Consider the following 11,314-nt stretch of genomic DNA (forward strand, 5'->3'; position numbering starts at 1 on the left):
TATCTCATCTCAGTAGGTCCATAGGAGTGCAAGTGAATGGAGGCCAGAACTTTGAAAGTCCATTAAGCACAGAAAGGCAGCATAAAAGTAATCCACACAACCCCAGGGGTTCAATCAATGACTTTAGCAGTGATATGATTGATGTGAGTGAAAAAAATAAATATTTAAGTCCTTTTTATATAAATCTCCACTTTCACTTTCACATTGTTCTTTTTTTTGTGTTTTTTTTACGATTCAAATTCTTTGTGCATATCAAGTCAAGTCAATTTTATTTGTATAGCGCCTTTCACAACACACCTCGTTTCAAAGCAGCTTTCTTTTTGATATCGCCAGATACTAGGCAGGGAGGACAATTTATTGCAAAAAATTACTTAAATATTGATCAGTTTCTCACCTAGAACTATCATATCGCTTCTGAAGATATAGATGAAACCACTGGAGTCTTATGGATTACTTTTATGATGCCTTTATGTGCTTTTTGAAGCTTCAAAATTCTGGCCACCATTCACTTGCATTGCTTTTTTTCTTCTTCTTCTTTTTTTTTTTTGTTTGCTTGATTTGTTGAATTCATGTGGAAGTGTGCATAGTTACACCTAAACTATGCTAACTAATCTAAGAGTGATGATTTCTGGCATACTGGATATGGTGAGAATGTGGGGTCATTCCAATTGCTAAAAATAAAGAATATTTCCACTAAAGACAAAAGCAATATTTCCACTACTGAGAGGATTAAATTCAAAGGAGAAACATAGTTTCCATATAGTCACAAGAACTACTACAGTTCTTACATAATGAGGATGATGCGCACATACAGCACAAATGCAATAAAAGCGTTTTAGGCAATGAAACAACTCGGTTACTAACATAACCTCGGTTCCCTGAGAGGAAGGAACGAGTATTGCATAAGTAGCTTACGCTATGGGAAAACTCAGTTTCTCGAGAAATATTGAAGTCTTTATGTAAAACGCATTGCAGCTGCACAGCAGACAGCAATGAGCGAGGCAGCTCGTCATTGGCTGTGCTGCAGCAGCTTGCTCGAACCAATGACGGGGCGACTCTGAACGCGCGACCAATGGGCGCGTGCTTCGCGCTCGCGCGCTCAGAGCCCGCCAAGATTGGCGTGGCTTAGGGCTATATATTAGGCGCCCCGTCATGAGAGTTCTTTAGGTTCAATCAACTGAAGCGAACTGACCAAGTACTAGCACGGCAGCTTACGCAATACTCGTTCCCTCCTCTCAGGGAACCGAGGTTACGTTAGTAACCGAGTCGTTCCCTATCGAGAGGTCTCTCCTATTGCGTAAGTAGCTTACGCTATGGGAACACCATGCAAAACGCCGTGCATGCGGACTTCGCTCTATAAAGCCAGAGGCAGATGCCTGAGCCTTAAAGCAAAGTGATTATTCCACGAGCCGGCCAACGGCGAGCTACATAATGGGATAGTATAGAGCCTTCCAAGGTGGTCCATGGTGGGGTGCTCATAGTACAAACACAAGCACATATCTTATGTACTGAGTTTTTTATGTACTGATATGCATAAAAAATCCTTTAAGTCAGTCAGAGACGGACCTATAAGGGAGGAGATAATGCTCAGCATATACATACTCTAGTCCATTCTATAGTCAGGCTGATAGAATGTTGGAATGCAATGAGGGGACCTGTAGGTTATAAAACCTGATAAATGTCGAAGGTGAGGCCCAGCCTGCCACCGCACAAATATCTTCAATGGGTATCCCACTCGACCACGCCCACGAGGAGGCCATGCTCCTCGTAGAGTGAGCTCTGACGCCTAAGGGGCATTGAAGGCCCTTGGCTTCATAAGCCAGCGCTATAGCATCCACTATCCAGCACGATATTCTTTGCTTTGAAACTGCGAGACCTTTAGTGCGGCCGCCAAAGCATACGAATAATTGTTCTGTCTGTCTGAACAGGGCAGAACGTTCCAAATATACTCTGAGCGCCCTGACCGGGCAGAGTAAATTAGCGTCGCTTCGCCTGCTGGGGACGATAGGCTGCCAGAGATATCACCTGTACTCTGAAGGGTGTGGAGAGCACTTTAGGAATATACCCGTGCTTTGGCCTAAGGACAACTCTGCAGTCGTTAGGTCCAAATTCCAGGCAAGCAGCACTTGATGACAGCACGTGCAGGTCGCCCACTCTCTTGACTGAGGCGAGCACCACCAAGAGCGCAGTTTTGAGCGAGAGCTGTTTAAGGTGCACGGTTCGGAGAGGTTCGAACGGGGCACTCTTGAGTGCGTCCAGGACCGTGGCCAGGTCCCTGATCGGCACCGAGGGGGGGCGAGGAGGGTTCATCCTCCTAGCGCCTCTTAGGAAACGAATGATTAGGTCGTTTTTCCCTAATGAACGTCCTTTATCAGGATTGTGTGACGCCGCTATGGCAGCCACATAGACTTTGAGCGTGGAGGGTGTGCGGCCCGCCTCCAGCAGCTCTTGCAAAAAAGGCGAGTACACTTGGTATCTCGCACGATTTGGGGTTCAAGCTGTTGGTATCACACCAGTCACTGAACACTTTCGGGCATATAAGCGCCTTGTAGAGGGCGCTCGCGCCTCAGTGATGGTTCTCAAAACTCCACTGGGGAGGTTCTCAGGAACCCGTTGAGGGGCCATGCATGGAGGGCCCACAGATCGGGGCGGGGATGAAGACTCATCCCGTTTTCCTGCCTGAGGAGGTCTAGCCTCAACGGAATCGGCCATGGGGCAGATTGCATCATCTGCATCAGTTCTGGAAACCACGTCTGGTTTTTCCAGAGTGGGGCTACCAGGAGCACTGCACATTTCACTTCCCTGATCCGACTGATGACCTGAGGTAGCATCGCGATCGGGGGAAAAGCATACAAGGGGCGGCTCGGCCAGACTTGGGCGAGCGCGTCCGTGCTCTTTGAGAAGAAAAGGGGGCAGTGCGCATTTTCCCTGGAGGCGAAGAGGTCGACCTCTGCCTCGCCAAAGGTTTGCCATAACCACTGAACCGTCAGGGGGTGGAGAGACCATTCTCCTGGGAGAACCTTGTCTCTGGACAGCATGTCCGCTCCCTGGTTCAGGGCGCCTAGCACATGCGCTGCTCTCAGCGAGCGCAGGTGGTGCTGTGACCATAAGATGAGCTCCCTGGCCATAGAGTGCAGGGAGCTCGACCTGAGTCCACCCTGGCGATTTATATTCGAAACTACCGTCATGTTGTCCGTTCGGACCAGGACGTGTTCGTTTTTCAGGTACGGAAGCAGGGCTCTGAGGGCCAAGGAGACCGCTTTCATTTCCAGACAGTTTATATGTAGGCGCTTTTCCGGGTTTGACCAAAAGCCGGAGACAGGCCTGCCCTCGTAAAGGGCCCCCCATCCTATTTTGGAGGCATCTGTCGTGATCATTTTTCTCTGCGTATTCACGCCCAGACTCACGCCGGTTTGATACCAGTTGACGGCTTTCCAGGGCATCAGGGCTTTTATACAGCCGTGATTCGCTCTGATCAAAAAGTGGCCCGAGCGCCACGCGTGAGTGGGGACACGGCTCTTGAGCCAGCGCTGGAGAGGACGCATGTGCAACAATCCTAGCTGGAGTACAGCTGATGCCGAGGCCATGAGACCGAGCATTCTTTGAAATCGTTTGACGGGGGTGCGCGCGCCCGTTCTGAATGATGTTGCAAGGCGTCGAATAGAGAGCGCGCACTCTGATGAGAGGCGCGCTGTCATCTGCACTGAGTCTAGCACTATTCCCGGAAAAGAGATATTCTGGCTGGGGGATAGCACGCTCTTTGCAAAATTGATTCTCAGACCCAGGCATTCTAGATGGCTGATAATCCAAGATCTGTGCGTCGTTAACTGACCCTCTGATTGTGCTATGATTAGCCAATCGTCGAGGTAATTCAGTATTCGCACTCCCCGCTGTCTCAGGGGGGAAAGTGCCGGGTCCATACATTTCGTGAATGTATGGGGGGCCAATGATAGGCTGAATGGTAGTACCGTGTACTGGTATGACTGTCCCTCGAAAGCGAATCTCAGAAAAGGCCTGTGATGAGGCGCTATCGGAATGTGAAAGTAAGCGTCTTTCAAATCCACTGATAGAAACCAATCCCCGGGGCGAACTTACGCGAGGATATGTTTGGTTGTTAACATTCTGAACGAGCGAATCATTAAAGCTTTGTTCAGATGTCTGAGATCTAGGATGGGGCGGAGGCCACCGTCCTTTTTCGGGACGAGAAAATAGCGGCTGTAAAAACCCGCCTTGCTCATAGAGGGAGGAACAGTTTCTATAGCGCCCTTCTCTATCAGTTTGAGCACCTCGGTGCGTAGAACATGTGACACCTCACTTTCCTCACTTTCGTCTCGACCACCGCTGAAAAGCGGGGTGGTCTGCGAGCAAATTGAAGTGAGTAACCGTGTTTTATTATGTTCAAAACCCATTTCGGCATGTCGGGGATTTTTTCCCAGGCTTTTGCTCGCACAGATATGGGCTGAATGCTGGCTGGGGGCGTGTCGCAGTGACGTATTGGCCCCACCGGCAAATTGCCTTGTGCTAACACTGAGTTTACAGCTCTCAGAGGCGCAGGTGCGCGCTGAGCAGCCGTGTTGAGTGCCGAGTGCAGGGGTGCATGTGAGAGTACAGGCACGTGCGCTATCTCCGAAATGCTTGCAGCATGAGTCGGAGAAATGCTTGAAACTGTATGGACAGAGTTTTCGGGTGGGGGTGCATACATCGTAATAGGCATGCGCGCCACATTCATAAAGCTTCCCGCTCTTAGCGGGAGTCTCTTGGCTCGCGCATCACATCTGTGATGTTTGCGGCATGAGACAGAGAACTGTTTGAAACTGTATGGGCAGCGCTTATGGGTGGGGGTGCATATACTGTAGTAGGCACGCGCGCCACTTTCATAAAGTCTTCCGCTCGCGGCGGGGTTTTTTTTTGGCTATGCATACAGTGTTTGTGTGTAGGGGTGCATGCAAGGCAGCAGGCACGCGTGCTACTTTTATAGTATTTCCCGCTTTTACTGGGGAAGTGTTTATAACTGTGGGAACAGTGCTTGTGTGTAGTGGTGCATACATGACAATAGGCACACGATCTACATTGGAATGTGCACTTTAGTGTGAACACGTGACCCCTTGGTGACACAGGCAGAAAATGTGATTTCTGTGTGTTGCCGTTAAAACGGCGTTTGATTGCAGGTGAGCGAGTTCTGTGACTGGCCCATTGACTGCTGTACAGACATTTCCAGCCGCCTGTAAGGGGACTGTGTAATGTTTTACACGTTTTGGAGACGGGAGGCGCCGCCCTGGCTCGCTGCTGCTGCTGAGGCGGTCTCTGTCGGCTCTCTGACGAGCTGGAGCGCTTGGGCAGGAAGTGACGCATAGCCTGCGAATCCTTCCGAGCTTCAGTGAAGCGTTCAGTGAACTCTCTTACCGTTTTAGACAGGATGCGGACGATCTCTGAGTCCATGCTGGTGCCCGTGCTCATGTCCGCTAATGTCGACGGCGCGGGGTCGAAGGCCGAGCCCGGCCAGTCGTCGGATGCAGCATCAATGGAAAGGCTGTCATCCTTTTCACCGTCGTCCCCTGACGCGCCGAACGAGACGAGACCCACCGCTCTGTTGGAGGGGTGCTGGTCCGCCTGCGTTGAAATGGACTGGCGGCGGGGAGTTCTGTGGTGAAACACGCGGGGACTGGCCCGGCGTGACGTCACTGAAGTCCGTGTGCTCTGGCGGCCTCCGTGAGCGCCACTTTTTCTTGCGCGGCTCGAACAGAGGGGACGGCAGCACGGTGGTAGCAGGCTCGTTCGCGGCGAAGGTGGCAAAGCGAGCACGCAGCTCGGTGAGGCCCAGGGAGTCACATTCGGGGCATCCGCCTCGAGTGATAGCAGCTTCTGCGTGGTCAGGTCCCAGGCAGCGAGTGCAAATGATGTGACGATCCCCGTCAGGAAGAGGGCCTCTGCACGAGGCGCAGGCTGAAGGCATTTGCAACAACGCCTTGAAAAATTACACTTTTACTCAATCAAAAAGCGTCGCAGAGGCGAGCGCTTGCAGTAAAAGGATATAGCGGTAGGCTTTTCGACGGCGGGCGAAAGACTCCAACAATCCGGAGGATCCAGCGAAGAGAAGGTCTTTGCTGAAGGAGATTAAATCTAAAGAACTCTCATGACGGGGTGCCTAATATATAGCCCTAAGCCACGCCCATCTTGGCGGGCTCTGAGCGCGCGAGCGCGAAGCACACGCCCATTGGTCACGCGTTCAGAGTCGCCCCGTCATTGGTTCGAGCAAGTTGCTGCAGCACAGCCAATGACCGAGCTGCCTCGCTCATTGCTGTCTGCTGTGCAGCTGCAATGCGTTTTACATAAAGACTTCAATATTTCTCGAGAAACTGAGTTTTCCCATAGCGTAAGCTACTTACGCAATAGGAGAGACCTCTCGATAGGGAACAAATAACTTCACATTTCAGGTCTAACATTAAATAGCGATTACGTTAAACACCAACAAAAAAGGAAGTGAAGTTTTTCAGCATTGCACAGTGCACATTAAAAAAACATTGTTATACTGTAATCATGGTGCCAAATGATCTAAACCAATTGTCAAATGTTTAACTAATCCAGAAAATGTTGGATGCATTAATTCTTATTTTGATGAATCGGGAATGTCTTAATGCAATGAAAGGCCATTCTCCTATCCAAACAGCGCACACAGTTTGTGCAACTCCAGTACATTAAAACTCTCAGCTGCTTCGGATCTATTCTGCCTCGGGATTGACCTCACCTGCAGTTCAACTTTGAGAATACCCATGAAAATCTAGAAGATAAGCGTTACTGAGGTTAATTCTTCAAGATGGCAGAGGAAGTTTGGACCTATTTTGAAGTCAAAGAAATTACCACGTGGCAAATAAATGAAAGAAAAACAGACACTGTTTTTTCCAAGACACAGAATTTGAAATACCTGTTGTGTATTTAGTCTAATAAATAGCAAAAATAACATTGAATTAACCATTTTATGTTTGATTAACAAAATTAAACCCCAACTCATCACATACATTCACACATTTAGTGAAAGCTAGAGGATGGTGTAATCTCACTGTAACCTTTTAACCCATTTTTAGCCATTAAGTCTTTTATGGACCACCAAAGAAATCATAAGCCAAGCGTGAAGACAGCCAGCTAGTTAAACAAGAAGAATAGCTCTGTGAACAAAGAGGCCACATCTAGATTTTCTTTGGCTTCACTTGCCTGTTTCAGGGACCTGTTTTCAATCTATGTCATTTGAGAGTTCAGGCTTCGAAAATGAACAGGACCTTCTGTTACAGGGGGTCTAACACTGAGTTGGTGGACCGTTTAATACGTAAAAGTTTGCAAAGAAGTTCTAATTCTAGTGATTACTTGTAGTTGCCTGTTAAGCCACTGCTGAGAAGCATTTATTTGAAAACATGTAATTGATGAAGGATTTATATTAGTTTCTGATGTTTTTTTTTTTTGGGGGGGGGGTTATTATTTAAGCAGTATGATACATGCAAGAGCGTTGTTGGTCTGATAATCAGCACATGCTAAAGAGAAGAGGTCCTCTTCTGCCTGGGAAAAATCCTGAGACCTAGTACAACCTTGACCTAGCCTGACTTCGCGCAGGGTATTCTTAGTGGACTCGATTCTAGAGGGAGACAGTTGTGCCCGCATTGTGATCGAACTCCATACAAGAAAAGACAGAAATCCCCCGAAACACAGCGTTCTGAGTGGGAGAGAGGACGCTTTTCTTGGCGTTGAGCCTCAACCCCAGAGAAACTAGATGACCTAAGATGATATCCCTGTGCTGAACTCCCAGTTCCTGGAACTGCGCTAGATCAGCCAGTTGTCTATGTAATTCAGTCGCAAAGGAGCTGGCACTGCATCATGCATTTGTGAATGTGCGGGTAAAAAGGTCTAGGCTGAATGGAAGAACCCGATACTGGAAGGCTTTGCCCCTGAAAGCGAACAGGGTTTCGTCAGGGTTTTCTTCTTTTAGAAATTAGGGTCCTGAGGTCTTTCTTTGGGGGTGCTGAGGGTGACGAGACTGTCCCCAATTCCTGGGAGGAGGATCACGACTCGTCACACTTTGCCTTTGAGCCTCCCTACTAACAGTACCGAGGCGGGTCTGGGTGGCCGACGGACCGGACCCCTGAGTGCGGCGAGGGAGGAACTGCCCGAAGGCCTCCTCGTGGCTTTTCACCTCTTGGAACCTGGAGATAACCGTGCTCATGGCGTCTCTGAATATGCCAGCAGGCGAAACCGGGGCATCAAAGAGGAAAACTTTATCCTTGTCCTTGATACCCGAAAGGTTGAGCCAAAGGTGCCACGCCGCGCTGACCAAGGCAGACATAGACCGGCCAGTAGCATGGGCTGTTTGCTTGGTCGCGCGGAGAGAAATATCTGTGGCTCGACGAAGCTCAGAAAAAGCTTGCTCGTCGAGCGCAGCACCCACACTCAAATGTCTCTTGGTCGCGTGGCCAATCTAGCTGTAGTCTGGCCACAGCCCGCGTAACCACCTCGAGTAATTTCTCAGCCGCTTTATTATTATGCGTGGAATGTACAGAGGTTCAGCGCCCCCTCGTGAAACGAAGAGGCGCCGAGGCGCGCTTCAGGCTTACGAGAAGCATCAGCTGGATCTGGGGAGAGAGCGAGCGATAGGGACGGACCCGTCTCTCGCTCCTCAGCCAGATATATGCGAGAGCCCCACGATGAAGGAGTGGGCGCTGACTCCCGGAAGTAAGCGAGGCGAGCGCAAAGCATTTTGCCCGAAAGCAGATCGCAATGCGCGCACCCGCCCCGCCCCAACGCGAGAGCAGCATGCTCTTCCCCCAGACAAACAAAACTGAAGCCGTCCCTCTCGGATATAGAGCGGAGGCAGGGAAACACGAATCGTTTGTCTTGACCCTCTGTCATATTTATATATATTTTTTTTTTCCTCCCCCCCATCTAACTCCTAACAGTGGAAAGAAAATTTGCCAGGCTCGTGATAGCACACAGCACAGAATGGCTCTGAGGACGAAAAATCTGATGATGCGCCGGTGACACATCTATTTATAGCCACTGCGCCATGTGCGTCCAATGATTACATCGGCAGAGGCTATACATTCCAGTCAGTGTTGCATATATATTCACAGCTGGTCACAACTGAGACGTGTTCCCAAAACGCTCTTCAGCACAGCATCATAGTGAAGCTTTTTGTAAAGGGAACATTTCGCTTTAGGAGACATTAATTTAAGCAGTGAAGTCATATGGAAGACATTTATGCTGACTGTCTGTTCTTTTTAGAGATTCAAAGGACTAATCACCATCCACTTCCATTTTAAGGACCTACCTGAGATATTCTTCTATTTATCTTAAAATGTGTTCAGCAGAAGAAAGAATGTCATACATACCTGGGATGATGAATTTAGGGTGAGTAAATGATGAGAGAATTTTCATTTTGCAACAGCCCTAACAATGGTTGTCCATAGTGCCTCACTTTAAAGCTTAAAATGGACTGAAAAGTATCATAAAAGTAACCCATGCAAGTTGTGTGTCATTTTCCAAGTCTTCTGAAGTCATATGATTGCTTTACATGAACTTCCATTGTTTTCTGTGCTAAACAATGCAAGTTGTTGTGAATGAGCTTCTCTCATAGCGCTCATGATTGCACAATATATGTCAGGATTTCCACTGCAAAATGATTTCAATTGTGGGTTGTTTCTGACTAAATGGTATACTGTGTCCATAATGAATCATTTTTATAATTGTATTTTCATTAAGTAGTAACCAATTTTAAAAGCAATGAGTGCTTAAGTCTGTTTAACTGACATTTCTATCCCTCCAGTAGTTTTATTTTAAGTTTTAATTCACAAGAAATACTATATTTGGATTAGCTCTGACTAACTAAAATTTTCATGTTGTGCTTCTCTCTCAACAGTGATTATAAGATGTGAACCATAGCTGCTTCTCTTGTCAGCCAGTCATTGCACAATTTCAACGCTTTCATGCCCTTGCACAACAAAACTGCCTTTTGTTATCTTAAGGTTGTGGAACCAATGGATGCCAGGAATCCACAAGCAATGCCAAATCTTAAATCCCCAAGACTGTCTTCACTGATGCTTGGCCTTTATAAAGCTGAAAGTAGTAATTTTCATCAAAATAAGGTAAATCACAAGTGCATTAAATTAGATACAAAATTACATAATGAATGACCAATACATTCAATACCAGTTAATCAGTGCAACAAATGTTTTACAAGGCAAAAAGTTATTGCATTTCCACAGCTGGACCACTGGATTGTTTCTGTTAATATGATTTCATCATACAGGAGAGAACAGTGTGGGTTTAATCTTAATTTGTGGTGATTGCATGGCAAATTGACAAGGGGGAGATTACAGACACCGGGCTCTGATAAGGGTGTCGTGTTAAGCGAAGTAGTGAACAAAAATCTGTGCTGGCAAAGGAGGTAATTTAACCAGACACTTACTCTGCCATGAATGGATGGGAGTAATACAACTGGGAGGCTTTCACCCTTCAAGTGATTTTAACATTATTATTCAGAGTTGCCATATTAAAGAGCTTGTAAGGAATACAATTAACTGATCTCTACTGCAGTTTGAGAAGTTCTCTTTTTCAGTGAATAAAGCCAGATGGCGAGTTACCTCTTAAAACCCTCAGCAATTTCAGACAATAATTATTCAAGACTACAAAACAAATAAACAAAAAAAGACAAAAAAGGGGAATGGTAGTCTTAGCAGTCTCTCTTTAATCATGTCAAAGTTCTATGTAGCTTATTTTTACAAACAATACATTTAATTCATTATACTTAAGCAGACAACGAGCACACGGGACAAACTGAGTGATGGGGTTGACATAAAAACAGTTTGATACCGGATGTAAAAAAAATTAAAATTGCCTAGACTCTATCAGTCTCAGGAAATGTCCAAACAATAGAAAGGTTTATATTGCAATGACGATTCACCACCTACATTATACTGTATGTGTTTTAATAAAAACTCAATGTTGTTCTTTGTTTCTTGGCGATTCGCATACTAAAACATTTACATAATAACACTGAAGTCATTATATCTTTCTCACATATCAAGTTTTTTATCATTGCATTAAACCATAGCAGAATGACAAATGTTATTTCTCATATTTCAGCAGGTTCACTGTAAAAAGTAAAAAATCCAGTTGTTACCTTAAGGAACTATTTCTACCTGATCTGACCTTTTAAAAATTACTTTTGTTGGTTTAACCAGAAATATTATAAAGATGAGACTGGTCACTCATGTATGGGAGAAATCATAACAACAAATATGGCAACTAAAATGAGGTCCTGTCTTTCATCTAA

The 11,314-nt window shown here is 46.6% G+C and overlaps 1 long non-coding RNA gene across 1 annotated transcript; it reads left to right on the forward strand.

Moving 5' to 3' along the window:
- Positions 1-8,287: 8,287 nt before the first annotated feature.
- Positions 8,288-10,986, forward strand: LOC127629855 (uncharacterized). Its single transcript, XR_007968805.1, has 2 exons — positions 8,288-9,390; positions 9,899-10,986. It is a non-coding gene; the product is annotated as an uncharacterized LOC127629855 (long non-coding RNA).
- The last annotated feature ends 328 nt before the right edge of the window (positions 10,987-11,314 follow it).

Source organism: Xyrauchen texanus, chromosome 36 (assembly GCF_025860055.1).
Source record: "Xyrauchen texanus isolate HMW12.3.18 chromosome 36, RBS_HiC_50CHRs, whole genome shotgun sequence".
Taxonomy (NCBI): Eukaryota; Metazoa; Chordata; class Actinopteri; order Cypriniformes; family Catostomidae; genus Xyrauchen; species Xyrauchen texanus.